Below are 19352 nucleotides of genomic sequence, written 5' to 3' on the forward strand. Positions count from 1 at the left end.
CCAAAAGTGACATCATTTTGTCTGTGATCAACATCAAAGAAAGGGAAGAGAAGCCTTGGAAACCCACATAAATCTGAATGGAAGCAAACAAATATGTGTCATCAACTCTGGAGATGGCGTGGTTTTGTTGCCACTTGTTTTGGGAGGACCTGTGCCGCATGCTCATGGCTCTGCATGAGTAATGTGGTTGTCCTGGGTCCCTGACAGTGGAAAAAGAATAATTATATTGCAATGTCACATATTTCCTCCCTCTTCAGTGGGTGAGCTAAAAAGCAACAGGAAGTTCTCCAGCTCTGAGAACCATATTTTTGTCATTCTTTCATTGAGGAGCTGCTGTTTGCATCAGAGCTCCTAAATTCTTGACAGGCCATCAATGGGGGCTTCCTCTGGTTTTCGTTTTCTTCCTTACAGATGCAAAACTTACGGTGTCTTCACAGGCAAGCTTGAGGAATGAGTCTGTGGTAGGAAGGACTGTGCCTGTGAAATTGTTTCTTAAAACAGAGTCCAAAGTCTCAGGACATTATCCTTGGGTGACCTGTGAAGGACTGAGCTCCTACATAGCTGATGAGCATGTGATGTGACTGTTGTTAGGAAAATTGCAGCTGCAGGATAATGGCCTGGAACTTTTTACTGAGGCACCTTCTGTTAGCATTCTTTTTTACTTTTAATTCAAAAGTGTCTCTAAGATTTTTTTTTTTTACATTTAACTCTTTAATTTGGCCTTATAGTTTCATGCAAAAAACCAGATATTATATTTTTTTAACTCTGCAGTTCTCTCCAGTGCCTCCAAAGAACACATGTTGCCTCACAGACATTTTTTTTCTCTTTTAAGTTAAATCTGTTTTTTTTCAACACAGAAAGCTATAAACGAGCAATGAAGAAATCCATCTTTTAAAAATAGCTGGAGATGGTCAGGGCACGTGTTCTGCTACTCAGGCAGAAAAGAGGAGCATCTGGTTTGAAGAGAAGGCTTCAATGGCTCCAGCAGCAGTTTATAGTCATGGAGCTGTCAGCTTGCACCTGCCCTGCAGGCAGCAAAGGAGAAGGAAAAAAGGATTAAAAAAAATTTTTTTTTTTAAACTCAGGGTTACTCACTAGAACTCATTCTAGTGCCCCCCACAGACTCTTATGATGCCCAAATTAAAAATTGGTTGACTATACTGAGGCATGGTAGCTAATGCATACTTTTCTGCCATTGTCTTGGACTGACCATGAGAGTGGCTGCCTTGTAGGCCAGGAGCATCGTTTACCAGGAATGAGAAAGAGTAATTTGGTTGTGGTGCCCCGGCCCTACTAGCCTCATAAAACATGGTTCAAGTCTGCAGAAGAGAGGAACTGACCTCTCTCCTTTCCTCCCCCTCCCTCCTCCTGCCCCTGTCTCCCTCTGCCTGTCCCCATACCTGCATCCTCCACCTGATGTCTGAACTCAACCCTCAGTGTCTGTGCCAGCAGGGAGAGGATGCAAAGGTGGATGTCACCCTCCAATACCTTTCACTTGGGTAGGTTTCCTGGTAAAGAGGGAAAGGTGCCAAAAGTGTCAAGCTATAGGAGAAAAACCTTATCAGTTCAGCAGTGACTGGTGGCAGGTTTTTGCTTCTGTGAAGAGCTCAGTTGAAGAGCTTTCAACAATGCCATTGGATGCAATGATGGGACAGAAAGACCAAACTGGGGTCTGGAGCAGGAATAGTGCTCTAATTTGCTCCAGGCTCAGAATGAATGTTGAGCTGAACCTTGCAGGTAAAGTTGTCAAGAATGCATTTGCCATCCTGTCAGAATTCTGAGAAGGATTTAAATAAATTATCCTGGATTGATGCAAATGATGAAAATCTCAGATGATATGTAGAATTCGATTTCTTCCATTTCTTGACTTCTGAAATATCGATGTGACTGTGTGGGAATCTCCTATTTTAGTATAGTCCAAACGCAGTAATAAGCGTTCTATATAAAGACATACAAATGGCTTAAAAACTAGTGTTAGCACTATTTAAATGCTTTAGCTTGTAAAAAAAATAATTCAAATAAATCACAAGCTCCATGAACTTCTCCAAGGAGGTCCAAATGAAAGTCTAATTTCAGAATGATTTATTCTTACTGAAAACATATTCCAGCAAAGCACGGCTATTTTAACAAAATGGCATTTCCTAATGAAAAAATGCTCATAATCCTTGCTATTCCATCTTTTCTGCTTGTTGACTTGTTCATTTTTCATCTAAAATTGCAAATTCCTCTTTAAGGGAATTTTTCTTCCCTCCAGTCCAGTGGAGACAAGCAAGTTGCAATTAACTTTCCCTAGTACAATGTAAAATCAAGTCTCTTTAATCATGCTTCTCACACAAAATGTGACTTGTCAGAAAAGACTTCAAGCAAGAGATATTGCCCATGAAAGAAAATGTAGTCATGTGCCAGGAACACAGAGACAGATTCCCAAAGGCAAAAAAAGAAAAGAAAAAAAAAAGCAGTGAAATACTGAGCCAGTCTTGCAAAAGCATCATTTTGCTTTGGTCTGGGAAGTAAAACACACAACATACCATTTCCTCTCTTAAATAAGAGGGGCAAGGATTAATCAGCTCTTGAAAAAGTAATAATTTAAGCACGTGGAATGCCAGCAATGCTCACTTTCAGGGGAAAGTTTATAGTGCTTATATCCTGTCTGCTTTACTTTAATAAAATGTAAAATACTTTCAAATAAACTATATTTAATGGACTAGAGATACATATCCTCTGGCACTTTCCCTCTCCGTGTTCACATCCTGGTTGCTGTATAATTTCGTATTTTTCATGTTGGGCAATTTCAGTGTTTGCTCTATCCTACTTGGCTCCTGGGAGCTGGATTTCATGTTCAATCAGGGCAGTAACATTGCTCCTCTGGAAAGGAATGGCGGTGAGATTGGAAAGGTCCAAACCATATCTCACAAGCTTGTTTTGCTATAGCTACATCTTTTTTCAAAGTTCACATTGTTCTTCATCACAGAGCACTAAAGCCCCCCCCCAGGAAACAATATAAAAGCAGCGTGTTCATGGTTGTGTTCTTTGTTAATGATAATAACAGACAATATAACTGGTTGAACCTATAGTAACTGACTGGTAGTCATAGTTCAGACCTCAAGACTATTTACAGATTTTATTTATTATGGTTGTGCTCAAAAGATACCAAGGTGCATTTCTGAGGGCTCTTGGGAAGGCCTTGAACAAGACAAAGGTCCTACAGAAACAGGAAGCAGCAACAGTGAAGGTAAATATTAATGAGGGGTGGCTATCCTTGGTGACAAGAATTTTATGTTAGAAAGCCTCTGGGTCACCAGGGTAGGAAGGGAAGAGCCTCAGAGCTGCTTTCAGTGACTTTGGAGGAAAGAAGTATGGACTGCAGGTTGGAGAAGGCCTCAGTAAGTCTATCAGGTGCCATCAACTACCCATGTTAAGCCTCTGCAACTGGATCTGCTTTGTTCCAGAGCCAATTTAGTTTTAAAACCATAGAAACCTGTTGTCTGTATTCAGCAGTTGGAACCTAAGAGTGGAAACATTTTGCAATTGGGCAGTGGGCGAAACTTTGTTGGCTTTTTCTTTTTCTCTTTTGCACAACTTGGTTAAAATACTGCTCTAAACCACTGCTGACAGCTCTCAAGAAAAAAAGGTTTTGAATGTCACAAGGTCCAGGCTCATCGTTTGAGCACTGAGAAAAGCAGATGGTTCAATGCTCTTGATAGACACCCATTCCTGATGCCCTTGCTCCTGTGCCTGGCTCTTTTTGAGTTTGTCCCCTGAGAATGTGATACCCATCCAGATCCACAGTTTCTCAATGGGGTGTTGCCTGCACCAACAGGTGTCCTGAAAGGTCCTTCCCAGAGAATATGTCTCCTGCACAGCACCAGAGGAGATGGGTAGCATGTCCACATTGCTAGAGCTTGGTAGCTGCTGATGACAACAAGGAAAGGATTGAGCTCTTTGCTAGTGTCTTGCAGGCCTTATCATCTTTGTAAGGAGAAAAAACAGAACAGCTTTGAAAGGTAGCAGTTGTGTTTATTTTATTCTCTTCAGAGAGCTGTTAAATCTCCATGTACAGTGAAGTTAGTCCCTGGCTTTCATCTTGCTATTTTGATGAATTAGCAAAGTCACTGGCAGATGCTGGCTGTGAGGGCTACGCCAAGACTCTTCCTCTGCCCTGACCTCTCTTCTGCTGTGCTGTGTTTCCAGGGTGCTCTGCACCCTAAATCTGAGGGCTTTTTTGCACAGCTCTCTTCTCATGTCTGCACCTCTGAGATCTATATCCTATGTTGGTTTTTAATAGCATTCACAGCTTCAGGCACACAGCATCCCCACCCTGGAGTCATCCCAGATCTAAACCATCCACAGATTTCTAGTCCAGATACAGAGTTTGTAAGTTGCACTAAAAGAGATTTGGGAAGAGCAGCCAGAGTTGTTTGGGGTTTGTTCATTTGTTTGTTTGCTTTTTCCCCCTGTAACAGTCTGAAGAAGAAGGGAACAAGTGTTTGTTGAATATCTTCAGATAAATAGCTTCAGACTGTCCTTAGAGTAGGCTGAGAAAAGGCATCAGAAATAAGTCAAAGTCCTAGAAAGCCCTTGGCAAATGTGTACAAAGATGACTTTTGGTTCATGAAGGGCCACATAACTAGTTAGAGAGGCAACTGAGTTAAACTCCACATCTGATGATAAACGGACAATCTGCCAGTGTACAACAAGAACAAAGTTACTGTTTCTGTTCGGACTCCATTGGAAGAGCAAGACTGCATGCAGCATGTGGGCATGCTGGTCCTTTATGCATGCAGCTTGCTGGGCATGCCTGTGCTGTGAAAATGAAAAGTCTTGGGCCTTCATTTTGCTGATTTTTGTAGCATATGACTGACACTTTCTCTGTTGAGAGAGATTTAGGCCAGGTAATGTCCAGCTCAGCCCTTGCCAGCTATCTGTGTCTCTGTTGTTGCAGATGGGCACGTAGGGTACACGTCTCTTGCCCTTTAGAAATATGTTGCCCGGAGAAGCCAAAATACAACTAACAAGAAAAAAATGCTCTGCACAATAAAACAGAATGCCATAAAAGTGTCAGCGCTTCCAAACCTTTCCCTGGTGGGTCACACCAGAAATATCCATCGTTCCTCTGGGATGCGTCTCCTGCCATCTGCTTCTCATTCACTTTCCCCCTCGTGTCACCCCTCGGAAGGATTCTGGAAAGGAGGGCTTGGCACCCATTGCCAGGAGATTTGCATCCTTCATTTTGATTTGAAGGGTTGCCTCCCGCGAGAGAAAAGTTGGCATTATCCAGTGACACAAGTTAAAAAAAGAAAACAAAGGGATACGCCCTGTTCTGCTGCAATTCCCAGATTGATTTCCGAGATTCAGGTGAAAGGCAAGCCAGTGTTTTTCCACTTGATGGCTAAGAAGAGTTCCTCTCTAGGGTCAAGCAGTAAGCTTCTGTCTCTGTGGCTTATTTGTTTCAAAGCTGGCTTGGCCTGGCTGCATGCTGGAGCTGAGAGAGGTTTTAGCACTTGTGAAGGTGACCTGTTGCCTCAAGGCAGCTCTTGAAGCATGAAGCCTATTTCCAGACTCTTAGATCAGCCCAGGACTGCAGATTACAGCCCTCCAAAGTCCTTACTTGTCCCTTTGGCCCGTGTGGCTGTTTCCTCACTGCCTTGTGCCAATTTGGTTCACCAGGTGGCACAACAGAAAGTCGCTGGCACGACCCTGAATCCCACCCCTGGGGTGGGAAAGGCTTGAGCGACATGGCTTTGGGAAGCTTGAACCCCACACTGTGGGGAAGCAAGGAGGGGTTTTAGTGCTGGTGCGTCCCTGTCTGTCTTTGTTCCATCCTAGGCTGGAAGACCTTCTCTATCTCATTGCTGACAGAACTGTCAGCCTGCTGTCCTAGAGGCACCCCCTCCCAGCCTTCAGCAGACCGGAGGAGGAGATTTCCTTCAGAAGGAGTCAGCCCAAGAAATCTTAGCTTTTCTCCCTCCCCATCCTGTCAGTTTTCCTATGCCAGAACAGACGGGCAATACCTTTCAGCTGGATTCTGCCTTTGCAATTTGCCATCACATTTTTGGGGGCAAGGGAGTGGCAAATTCAGCCTGTACTTGTGTGTGTGTGTGTCACCAGGAGGCTTGATAAACTCCAGCACTGTCTGTATTTACAGAAGGTTTTCCTTTGTTGCTGCCCACATAATTTTTGTGATTAGAGAAATGACAAAGATGTACTCAAAATACAGTCAAATATCATCAGGCTTGCTGTGACTCCTGCACAGTTTGGCTGTGCATCTGCAGGAGCGTGGCTAGGGAGCGGGAGGTAACTTGTGCATGTCTGCAGTCCAGTTCTTGTCATCTACTGCTGACAAAGTGAGAACTTTTAGGACAATGCTTCTCATGAGGTGTGGTACTAGTGCAGCCTTGGTTTGCTTCATTCTTTGTCTTCTGGATACATTAAGGTAGTATTTATCCCTGGGATTTAGATCAGCACGGTGCTCAGCAGTCTCACTTGCGGAGCAAGCTCCCACTGTCCTGGCAGCCAGGCAGCTGTCCTCACCCCAGAGAGCTTCTCCTTGTACACAAGCCAGCAGCTTCCAGCAGGAAAATGGAAGGGAATGGAGATTCAAAGTCCGCCCAGAGTGAGGAGGAAGGAGCACAAAGGAGGAAAGGGGAGGGAGCAGATGCCATCCATGTGCATTTCCCGGCTCCTCTCAGACATGCTGTGATGAGCCCCCACAGCACATGCTGCACCCCCTCTGCTCACAGGGGATCTTGAGAGGAGAGACAAGCTCTTCTACGCATACCCTCCGTTTTGGTCTTCCCAGAAGCTGGGTATTGGTCTCAAAGAGATGTCAGCAGGCCAGGCTGGCAAAATATGACCCTCCCTCTGGCAAAGAAGGACTAATTGTTTCTTACTGACCCCAGAAGTTCTGGGTTTCATGTAACTGCCTTGCAAGGGAATAAACTCTAACATCTGACAAGTGGTTAATTAAGGCCTTGCGCCTTATTAGTGGTCTCTTCTGTGAATGTGAGGGTGTTATGCAGCTGAGTAAGTGCCACTCATATACACTGAGAAGCTGGGATAGTCTTTGACACATCCAGGAGAAAAGATGTATTTTACAGCTAGCAGAAAGTTGCAGCTTCCTCTGCTGCCTGTGCAACAAGCAAGAATTGCTTTCTATACCTGCCTTAAGGACAGGGCAACCGTATGTGATGCTTCAAGCACTGCTTGATGGTGACTGTTGAGTCACCATCCCTGGGGGCGTTTAAAAGACATAGAGATAAGGTTCTTAGGGATGTGGTTTAGTGCCAGAGTTAGGTTAATGGTTGGACTTAATGATCTTGAGGGTCTGTTCCAACCAAAACACTTCTGTGATTCTATGATTCTAATTGCAAACTACAGTCCTACCCAATTGTTGAAGTCAGCAAAGGGCTTGAAATTTTTTGCTCAGTCCTGATGCAAATACTTCCTTGCCTTCCCCTTCTGAGATTTTCATTTTAGAGCTAGAGAAAAATGCACTGAAGGAAGAGAGGATTCTTGGCAAGACCTACAACTGGCTGACAACCAGAATTTGGGCTGCAGCAGGGAGACCAGTTTGAAACCAGACTGTCCCGCACGAAGGACAGCACTTGGTCAATCCACTGGGATTGCATTCACATGGCTGGGGAGGGTAGGCTCACCAGATGATGCTGATTAGCATAGCTCAGCATTACTCCCCTTTGTAAGCACCAGGAAATCTGTCCTTTATTGTCTAAGCAACCAAATACACACACATACACACACACAATAGGTCTCTGGGAGGACTTGTGTTGATGACAGGTCTGAATGCTTGGTGCAAAAGCTTTTGTGCTCAGTGGACTTTTTTGGTCTTCCCTGAGATACTTATTTATATGTTTGTTTGCTTTTATGAAAAAGATCGAGAGCTTTTTACCTTGTGCAAACACAGATCATGATATCAGCCCACATTTGGATCATACTTCTGTGTGGCTCTGTTCCTTTTTGCAAACTGTTTCTAGGCCTGAGTCACCTGCCTTCAGTTTGAATACCACAGTACGCAGTGTCTGGACAAATATTCAGACCAGTGAGGAAAATGCACAGGGCCCAGTAGCCCCTTTGGTGCTCAGACACTGGGCTATCTTTGCTATCATGCAGCATCAATCCTTCCTAGTGCTCAGATTTTGGATTAAACAATAACAAATGTATAGAACGATTCAGCAGAGAAGCTACTAATTGTATTAAGCCATTAATGATGCAAGTTGCTTTCAGGCACATAACCAGTGGAGGCTGGCAGGAAGGGCTTTGTGGGTCAGGATATGAGGTTGAGATTTCAGGGTTTCTCTCAACAGAAAAGTGAGGAAATGCTGGAAATTGCAGTGACACTTGCAGGTGAGGAATTGCTTTTCATTGTGAAGTTTCTGGGGACAGCCACAGCATACCAAGTTTGTGAGTAAAACACAGATGTAGCCCTCAAAAAACATTACTCTGTTCCTAACTCTACTAATGCCTATGTGTACTTGGGATGATTGTGTCCCTTCTGCTGGCCTCAGTTTCCCCATCTGGGAAATCAGGATCCTGTTCCTCACCTCCTTTGTAAAGCACTCAGAGTTCTACCCATGGCAAGTGCTACAGCGTAAGGTACTACCAGGAATATTTTTGCTCCTGAGTGATATATTCAACTCAAATATTTGCAAATGTTCAGCAGTCAAATATTTGAAAATCACAAGACATTCTTCTGTGCATACTAAAAGAAAAACCAAAATCGAACATACTTTGTCTGCTTTTACTGAACATTTGACTATGTGCAAATATTAGAGCAATTGCAGCATTAATTGCCTGTCTGAAAGCATTAATTACCTTTAAAACTGGATATGATCATCTAGAGTTATTCTGGGTTTTGTGGACTCTCCCGTTTACGAATATGAAAATGGTATTAAAATCAGCATCACACTTTGCAGGGATTTTATGGAGGAGAAGAAAAAACTGGTCCTTTACTTTAAGTTGGTACTGAGGATCTGTTTCAAGCTTTGGTTTTTCTGTTGCCTCCTTCTCTGCATTATTTTCCCTTGTGCAACATGACTATACGTTGCTACCATTCCAAATATAAACTGGTCTCTGTGCAAAATGAGAATATTAGGCATTTGCCATCCATTGGAACCAAGGGAAAGAATTTGGGTAAAGTTTGTCCTCCTTTTTTTATTAAGTCTTGGTGACACTAGTATGCTATTAAAACCTGTTCCAAAGGTCTTACAGGAGAACAAGCAGTAAAACCGAGCAGGCTCTGAGGTTTTGACTAAGCGAATTTCTGTGTCTGCTTGGAGTTACAGTGTGCTGCTAGCCCAGACTACAACCACGGCCATTGCTAACTGGAGGAGGAGAAGTGAAATATAGACACTTTGAGGGTTAACTTTTAGGGGAGTGGAGGAGAAAACAGAGAAAAAAAAAAAATCTTCTTTTGCTTAGTGAGTAAAATCAGAATGTTTCTTCTTCCTCTCCTCCCTCCTCCCCAGTCAGTACAAAATAGAGACTGTAATTTCTAATGAAATCAGGAAGGGGGTAATAGTTCCTGGAAGAGGAAGAGAGAGACTGTGAGGAGATGCCTGCCAATGCTGCTGTTACTACAGAGAGCGCACTGAGCAATCCCAGGAAAGCACTTTGTGGGACAGATTCCTTTGGCTAACTCTGATCAAATTTCGCTTTTTCATTGGGCGACAAATTTCTTCACTTTCTTGCTCTGGAGTGTGTTCCTACCACGCATTTTAAAGCTGGTCTGTCACAAACAGCCTCAATCTGTCCTCTCTTGCACGCCTACAGAATGAAGTGCCATCCTGTCCCTTTTTCTCTCCCTGCTGAGGTGCTCTGGGGGGTCTATTGCTAGGAATCAGCAGTGCTTCCTCAGAAATGTTAATGATACCAATCAAAGCCTTGTTTGCAGGCCCCACACTGAGCCCTAGAAATTCTGGGAGTCAAATAAGAGGGATGCAACCGCTAAAGATCAGAGGAAGCATCTGGGAGGGACTGCAGTGAGGACAGCCGCATGATCTACTACCTCTTTGTAGTCTGCGAACTGCTGTGACTCCCAGCACTTCTAGTAAGTGATGCTGGAACATTTTACCCAGTCAGCAAACTCCACGGACATCCGTACGTCACTGCCCACTAGCAGATGGGCTCCACCATTTATTTTTCCAGTTTAGTGGCTGGGATCCACAGCACAGTGAGGAATATTTAGATCCTAACCTCTGTTGTTTTGCTACAGAGCTATTTATCGTAATGGCTAGTTTGAATTCATACAGCACCAAGGGGGTGCTAAGCCATGGATCATTGTGTGCCAGATGCTGTAGAAATGCCAAAGGAAAAAAGCCAGACCATGCCCCAAGGAGTTTACAAATTAAGTAGAAGGCAAGGGTTAAGATATTCTATAGATAGATGGGGAGTAAGCACAAACCAGGGAACTACATGTTGGATATTGCTCAACATCATACTTGGTGGGACGTGATGTTCACAAAGATACAATAAAAGCCACTGGGGAAGCTAAAAGTGGAGTCTGGATACCCTCACTCCTCCTTTTGCTCTAACTCCAAAGTGAATTTCCTCTGTCTCTTACACTGGAGGATTTCTTTGAGCCATAGTGTTTAGCTTCTCTGAAGCTTTGAAGATTATTTTTCTGTTCAGCTGGGGCCATTTCCCTAGGCCAGTGTCCTTGTGGAATATTCCTTGCCCATTCCAGTGACTCCTATCTGGACAAAACATCCTTTTCCCAAATGTTTGCAAGTGACTCTCACATGCTTGAAAACACAGAGAGTTCACAGGCCAACTTCATTAGCCTGGTTCTCCATGGTGCTCTCTGGTACCTGCAGGCATAAGGGGAGATCCCTGTCCTTCGGGTTAGAGGAACAAGCTGCAAGATGGAAGCAATTTCTGGGATGGCAGGATGATGACACATTTTGAGAAGGAGGTATGAAGTTGAGCAAGAGCAAACGAAATGTACTGTTGAGGTTTGTGGACCCATGCACTGTGGACAGGCAGGGTTGGTGCTCCAAGCTAACGGGACACTATCCAGTGGAGCACAGATCTGGAGTGCTGGGGGATTTTGCAGGTCATGGGGTAGGACAGTGTGCCAAACTGAGCAGGGAAGGCAGGCAGAGGAGGGGGAAGGCTGCACTCCAACGTGCATGTGCAGTGCACATACACAGCCTGTTACAGTCCTGAGATTTGGAAAGGATTAAAGATATACGTTTGTTCCATTAGCTAAAGTACAGAAGAGGGAGGTGTGTGTACAGGAGCGGGGAAGGGAGGGACAGCAGAAATAACGCAGTGCATTAATGAGATAAGAAATAGACAAGGAGGAATAATGTATCGTTACACCCCAGAGACAAAAGGGCAGCTTCCAGAGGGATGAGGCTTACACTCTAATCATCCTGACTTTGTAATGTTATACAAGTAGGGGCACATTCTGTGGCTTGGGAGACTTTGCTGAGTAAAACCCTGCAAGCCACAGAAAACTGCTTAAGCAGCCTTTTAAAGCCTGGCACTGATCCAGCCGTCTTCCCTTCCCCATACCCCCCTTCCTCTACCCCCACCCCACTGCCATAACCCAGCCAGAGAAGCAGGAAAACCCTTGACACAGACAATCTTTATTGGTGACAATATAAAAAGCTTTTAAAGACAATGGGAGGATTAAAGCATTGGGGCCAGTCACTGCATTCTTGTAAGTGATCAGGGTGGCAACAAGATATTTAAACTCTCATGTAGCCAAAGGCTTTGGGTTCAGTAAGAAAAGGGGGAGCGGTTCTGAGGGAAGGGCTCCTCACTGTAAGATTTGACTTGGTTCCAGATGCAATAGGGCTTGGCCCCTGTATGCTTTCTCCTAGCTCCTGGTGGAGGTGGGGAGAGGATGGACGAAAGGGGCAGGTAGTGATAGGTAGCGTCTTGATGGGCCATGACCTTGGCACCCAATGGCCATCTTGCAGCAACCCTCCCTCCTGAATGTCACCCTAATGCTCCCGACCTGAACATGTTGCCTTTGCTGTTATTTCAGGAGGTGGCAGCCCCCTCCACATTTGCCTAGAGCCACCAGCCTGTAATTTGAAACAGCAAAATCCCTTCTAGTTGAACTTCCCACTTCAGGATAAGGCAGGGTCTGTTCTCTCTCAGCTACACAGTCACTCAGCACTTCCCTGGCTCCTATCCGCAGCGCCCCAGCTCTCAGCTCCTCAGGATCGGTTCAGCACAGTCAGCTCCTGCCCGAACCAGCCGCTCCCCCCTGCCCTGCCATCGATTACAGCCCCCTCGGATCGCGAGGCTGATGTACACCACGCTCTCGCTGGCACTGGTGCTGGTGGAGGGAACGGTTGCGAATGGGAAGCAAGTTTTAATGGCACGAGGTGGGGCTGTACCCATCCAGAAACCACAATAAAAGAAAAACCAACCAACCACAACAAACTGAAACAACAACAAAAAACCCCAAACAAAACAAAAATCAGAAATCCAGGTATATGCTGGACTGGTCAGGATATGTGCAGAGCTGGATGGAGAACACAAACCAGGAGGCCTGATGTGGTTCTTCCAGTTTGACTCTGACTGAAGCTGAGCAAGACTGGCAGGACTAAAACTATCTTGAAGGGTGGTCATACCAGATGAGTTTCCCCACAGTTCCTTTTAGCAGTCCTGCTGCAAGCCAGGGCTATCGTAGCTAGCAGGAGTTTCACATGTCTGTGGGCAAGTATTTGCTGAAAGGTTACTGCTGTCCATGCTCCAAGGATTCTCTTGGAAAATCTGTGAGGGGAGAAAAATAGGAGACACTGCTTAGTTGTGAAATTGAGAATAGACTGTACTCAGGGTGAGCAGGTAACAGGTATCCAGGGATAGGACTATAGATGCACAAAGTATTTAAATTGGGTTTTTTTAGAATGGTAGAATAAGCTGTCAAACACACCACAGACAGGAAAGAAAAAAAAAAAAGACAAGGAAGAGAGTCAGACACGCTCCATGTAGCTGGAAATGTCACCACAACAAGTAATTTTGGAAGATATCTGTGTATCTTCAGTCAGGAGAAGAGCAGGTCCTGATTTAATCCCTAACTACTACATTTTCCCTGGTTTCAGACCCAATGCCCTATCTTCTTAACACTAGGACTTTTTGCTCCTGCAGAATACTAACCAGTTTATCAAAAAAGAAAAAAAAAGTAAAAAACCTTATTTTTCATCCTCGATTTCCAAAGACCAGCTTTACCCTTCCAATAATTTTACTTCTTTTCTTTGTCAATGGAGGAAGGGGGCCTTTTTTGCTTTTGGGCTGTGCTTTACTGAAAATTGTCAAACTTGCCCTTGTCTCAGATTTCATGGTCATGTCAGTTCTGAGTGCTTGATCTGTTTGTAAATCTGCTGTACCAAACTATATTTCCAGTGGCTACTTTTTATGTTTTTTCATTCATGGGTTGACGTGCCCTAGAGTTTGCCTCCTTCCCTCCCTCCCTTCCTCTCTGTCTCCCTCCCCATACCCCTGCCATCAATTGAGCTAAGAGAATGTATTCCTGTTGTATACTCTTTATTCTTATGACAATGTTTGTAAGTGCTGGCACACTTTCCAGTTATGATTAAACATTGAAAAGAGCAGGAGGAGAGATGGGAGTAGTGGAACATCTTAGCTGGGGAAAGCTTAAATAAACATGCATGCACTTCTGCGTGTTTACTCTGCAGGAGGCAAGAAGGAAATCACTTGACGTGCAAATGGACCTGAAGGTGGTGAGGTTTGGGAGGATTCTTCTGTCCTGTGAGGATTTGTTTCAAAGTGTTGGACCCACTCCCGGAAAAATTTCTGTGTCTCTTCCACATGAAAGTTAACCTTATGGTAGAAAGCTCTGTGGTTCCAGAGGAACAAAGTTGTCAGACATCTTTCATCTTTAGCTAGTAGCGTTGCTATGGCTGTGATGGCAAAAGGAGGTCATCGAGACAAGATTTGCCTGGATAAGGGGAGATTTTCCAACTATAACTACTTCCTGACGCAACATGTCTGGTTTCTCAGCCCCAGTCCTCCAGAGAGACTTACAAAATACCCTAGAAATCTGTGCCGGAAAGCTAAAATCCATAATTCTACTGTATACCAAAAATGGTGACTCCAGAAGAGTTTCTTGGTGTGTCACATTATATACATACACAGAATCATAATTTAACCTGCATACTGCCAATGACAAGACTTTAGTATCTCATAGACAACAACTGCATGCTAGGGGACTACAAAGACCAGTACCAACCTAATCAACTTTCATTTTGCAAACATTGTCTTTTCTTCAAGACTTGCAGGCTCCTTTCTCTCAGAGCGTTTAATTGATCCTGACTACCATGTAGTGATGGCTCAAACAAATTGCGTGTCCCATTAGTGCTTGAGAAATCATCAGCATTTCTGAAGAGATGGTCAAAATATTCATTCCCAGCTGTTCAAGTCAATGGCTTGTGCATCCAGAAGATGAACTTCTTTTATTTGAAATTTCCAAAATGATGAAGCTTTCATATCCATATATAATGCTTTGCAGCAATCCATCTGATATATGGTGCAGAAATGAGTAACTAACACCAGGTTGTTTTCTGCCAGGAGTTTGCATCTCCTGGAAAATTATCAATAATTTAAACCACTACCAGTGTTTACTTTTATATGAAGTTTGCAAACTACCTGTTGAAATTGTTCCTAATGAGTTGTTTATTGGTCAGTTCAAAGTTTCAGGTGCAGAAAATCAGCATGGAGGCTGCAGACAGCAGTTATTTCTTGTTTCCTGCCCTCAGCTTGGTCTTGAATGAGTTTCAGCTTCAACAGCCTGTTCTTTGGGATGGATTCATCCACATGTGAGTTCAGAGGTATTCAAATGGCAGGTTCAGATCTGGATTTGGATGGAGCAAATTCAGGTAAAGATCTTGCAAATTTTCTTTAAAAATCTAGTTTAAAAATATTTAGAAAATATTCACAAAAAAGTAGAAGGGCAATGTTGTCGTGCCTCTTCTTCACTAGTAATAAGGCAGAACAGACAAAGACTGTGACTCATTTCTTGTGACATTAGGAGCTGAGAACATCCTCCTTTTTGATATGCAAACTGAGAAGATTGGGACTGGCAACAATTGAGAAGAAATAAATCAAAAGTCACACAGTGTCACTTTTTGGAGGTGTTCATTTTTTCTGATTGTGGTCATAACCACACTTCAAACTCTGCTTCAATCCTGAATCCATTCAAAAATTTAAGAACAAACATATCGAGGGGGAAGGAAAGCAGAGGAATCTTTTGGGTAAGTGACTCAATTCAAAGAAGATGATTTATTGTGTGAAGAGCGTTGTGACACAAACAGTGAGGGATCAACAGTGAGATGTTGCATGTGAAGTGTTTCTGTATTTTCTTAGGCTACCAAGTTGTTATGTGCTGGGATCATTCTGTTAACCAGTAGTAGGCAACAGGGTGAAAATGTGTTGCTATTTTTTAATGATATTATTTCAGAAATTGGACATGCTGGTGACTGAGGAATGCTAGTTGCATCAGCTCCCTTTGAAAAGGTTAGTCTTGTTATTCTTAAGTACTTTAAGTATCTTCTTTTTTTTTTTTTATTCAGCTCAGTGCCAGAGGTCCTGATGCTGTGCATGGAAATACAACACTATGTATAGTACATCACCACAGATATGTCCCACACTTTCCTTTCTTAGGCCACACAGTGCTGGCAACACACAAAGTCACGGTAGTTGGAGATGGAAAAGAGCCTAATTAGCTCATCTATCTCCTTTGAAGGCTAACTCCTTGCCAAATATTTTTTAGGAATTTAGTCCAATCTAACTGAAATGTTCCAAGCATTTAAGATCTCCTCTTATCTCTTAGGAGACCACTTAAAGGTCAAATACATATCAAGAAGCACTATGATAATGTTTAAGCCACAAATTCCACTTCTTAGGTTTGCCTTTTTGCTGTGAGCTCTGCTTCCCTGGGCTACCCGAAGTAATTCCTTTTTTTCCTTGACCCTTTCATGCCCTTCACAAGATTAGTGTAGTGCTATTTATAAACTCTACAAGGCAGAGACTGGATTTTTTTTTATCCTGGTCCTGCAGAAAAAATGTGGAAATTATCACCACAAGAGGCTAGAATTAATATCTTCACCTTCCCAACCATGTTGGGTTTTTTGTTTGTTTGTTTTTCTTTTTTCCCCAATAAAATTCTTAATTGGATATTTTATATGAAGGTAATGTAGAATTCAGAAGCAATCACTAAGTGGGTCAGTGGAAAGCCACCTGATTCCAGCTTCCCAGCTGCTGGCCATGTACCCTTGTTAACTCTCAAAGTTTCATTTGGCCTGTCATGAACCATCTTTTCAAACTTCTCACTGCATTGTAAAGGCAATTGGATCCCATGGTTCTGCCAGTTGCTCAGTATGACCTCGAAAGTTACTAACAGTCTTTTAGTGACAGTCTGGAAATCAACTTCCATCTACAGAGTTATTATCTTCTCAGCTCCATCACAAGGTCTTGCTTCAAGATGTAGTGACCCATTTGACACTGCACTCCTGTCTAACCTCCCATCTGCTTTCCATTATTTACCTTCTTGATGCAGTTGCAAGCTGTGGGTGGATGCGCCCTGAAGTTTCTTGCTCATCCGTAGGTAGTATTTAAAAGGGGAAAGTGCATGGCACTAAGTCTGACATGTCTCTTTTTCTTGATGCCAGCATAGTGCTAAAGCAGCTGGAGCTATGGGCATTGTGACCATATGTAAGACTTCGGCTTGAGTACCTACATCTTACAGAGGTAAGGAACAAGATATGTGTTAGAATGCGCTTTTAAAAAAAATAATTACTATGAATTAACATAAAAGTTGAGCTTGAGACCCAAACTGCATATGTAGGCTTGTGCTGGGCTCTGTTATAAGTGCAGAGAGAGGAACTGTCGTAACATTTTTTAAGCTTTTTGTAAGCTCAGGAAAAGCTGCTCGAGGAATTTCTTAAAAAGCATTGATTATTATTGGAATTTGTAGATTCATCCAAATTAATGGGTTTTAGGAGAAGGAGATGGTTTTGACCATGCTCTGCTTGTGAAAGTAAAAAATACCTTTGAGAGTTGTTGAAACATCCCATTTCAGCATTTTCAGAAATAAAGAAGGTGGAAGTTCTTTCATTCAAAACTGTTCTTGGCTGAGCTGTTTTTATATACGAAAAGAAAAAAAAAAGTTGAAAATTGGAGTGGAACCAACTTTGAAATATTTTGACAGATCCAACGTCAATACTTCTTAAATAATTGGTTTTTGTACGTGAGATTTTTGGCTTTGTCTTTGTTTAGAGTGGGAGGGAAAGAATAAAAAATCTTGACAGTTTTGGGGAGTTTTTTGTACTCTGCTTATAGACGGCATAGAAATTAAGTACTTCTCAGACACATCTTGCAAAATGCTCAGACAACGACCAAGCGTTGTTTAAAAATCAGAGGATTTTTGTATAGAATTCATCCTATAAATGCCTTATTGTGATGCTAAAACTGCTTGTCCAAAAAGTAGACAATATGAAAAGTAGTTAAGTTGCTAATATTTAACTTGCCTTTGTTCAGATCAATCTACTCCATCTGTATCTGAATAAATAATGGCCATTTCTTCAACGACAGGTAGCCATTTGCTGTCATTACCTGTGAGATCATTCCCATGAACAATCTGTAACCAACAGTTAAGGTTATAAGGTGGCCGCGTGCACTTTCTGTGACTTCTTCTCTTTCACCTCCTCTTCTGTTTGGGTCACTGCCCTGGCCAAGTGTGTTACCTCCAAGGTCTGAGTCACAGCATAGTGCTCTCCAGATGTCTGCAGCTTGAGCCTTTTATTCTAAATTATTGAGATCTGATTTGACACCTTTATGGGAACATTTCAGGGAGTCTTGACTACACATCTTGTGAGGATTTTATTCCTGCTCCCAGGACACCCTCAGGTTCCCTTGACAGACGCCTTCAAGATTTTGTATGAGCTTGTCCTAGTGCTACCCAAGCTCTGTAGCACTGTGAATTAATGCACTGAGCCTAGGAACTTGAGGCAGGGCAGTTGGTCTTTCTAGGCTAGCATGGACAGACAGAAGAACAAGAAAAGCTTCTTTGTAAAGGAGAGAATCCTCTCCCTAGACTTTAACTCCGGGCAATTCATGTCCTCTTCCCCACTCAGGAGGACAAATAAACTTGCCTGTTGCAGGTTGGGATGAGTCATTATATTGAGAAAATAATCTCTAACTTCTCAGAGAGGCTAACTGAGTGTATTTCCTTTCTGATGTACAAAGAGTTCCATAAAGGAAAAAAAAAAGCCTCTCTGTGATCCTCAAAGCCAGATGCAATCTCAGTACAAGATATTTGAGCCCCAAACTGTACAGCTACCGATTTGTAGCTGCTTCCTTGCTGGAACCCCAGGCCCCGCCAGGGATGGAGCTGAAGGAATACTTTCTAGCCCTTTACATTTCGGAGCCGTGTTGCTGCTGGAGTTGATGAATAGCCTTCATTGTGGACGCTCCTTCCCTGCTGCAGCTCCCACCCTTGTCTCAACATTCCCATCTGGATATAAATCTTGCTTTTCCCTGTCCCCTTCCCCCACTCTCCTCTTCTTCTCCCCCTGCAGCTCCCTCCAGCCCTCCCCCTCCCGCTTACCCTATGTGGAAAGCTGATAAATAAATCATACCTGCCTTGCTGACCAGGGTGATAGTCACCCAATCCATAACCACTACATGATTTCCTTTGCCAAATGTTGGAAAATGAAAAACACACTGTCCTTTTGAACAGATCAGCATCTGTGTACATATAGAACTGTTACTGTGGGAACTATCAGAATATCTGTGTTAGGATCTATCATTTTCTGCCACGTACTGACCCAGGCAAAAGCTTTCATTGAGCACGCCTTACAATTCACTGAGGGACCCACTGTTGACTCAGGACATTACTATTATTTTATAGGTATTCCCTGGTCTCTGCCAAGAGAAAAAAAAAAATCCAGGGAAGAAACTGCTTTAATTGAAAGCTACATTAACTTTTCCAACTTTAGCACCATATTGAAAACCATTTAAAAGATGAGCTTCAAATAGACTCCTACAGGCAAATATTTTTGCGCTTTTATACTGCAGACCTTGGAGAAGCATTTGAAGTGCAATGGACAGATTGTGCTGTTTGTACCAAATTTTTGAACTAGCCTTGAAAATTGCATCTACTCTGCACTCTTGATCAGATCTGGATCTTCCTTCTGTAGCAAGTGGAAAGGACACATCTGTAATATTCTGAGGCAGCATTCAGAGCCAGGTTTTGATGTTCCAGGCCAGTGTCTGGTGACGTGAGTTAGTCAAATAGTTGCAGGGAATTAAAGAAAAATTGAACCTGGTAAGCGGCATGATGTGGAGAAAGTATATTTTGG

Source organism: Caloenas nicobarica, chromosome 6 (assembly GCF_036013445.1).
Source record: "Caloenas nicobarica isolate bCalNic1 chromosome 6, bCalNic1.hap1, whole genome shotgun sequence".
NCBI lineage: Eukaryota > Metazoa > Chordata > Aves > Columbiformes > Columbidae > Caloenas > Caloenas nicobarica.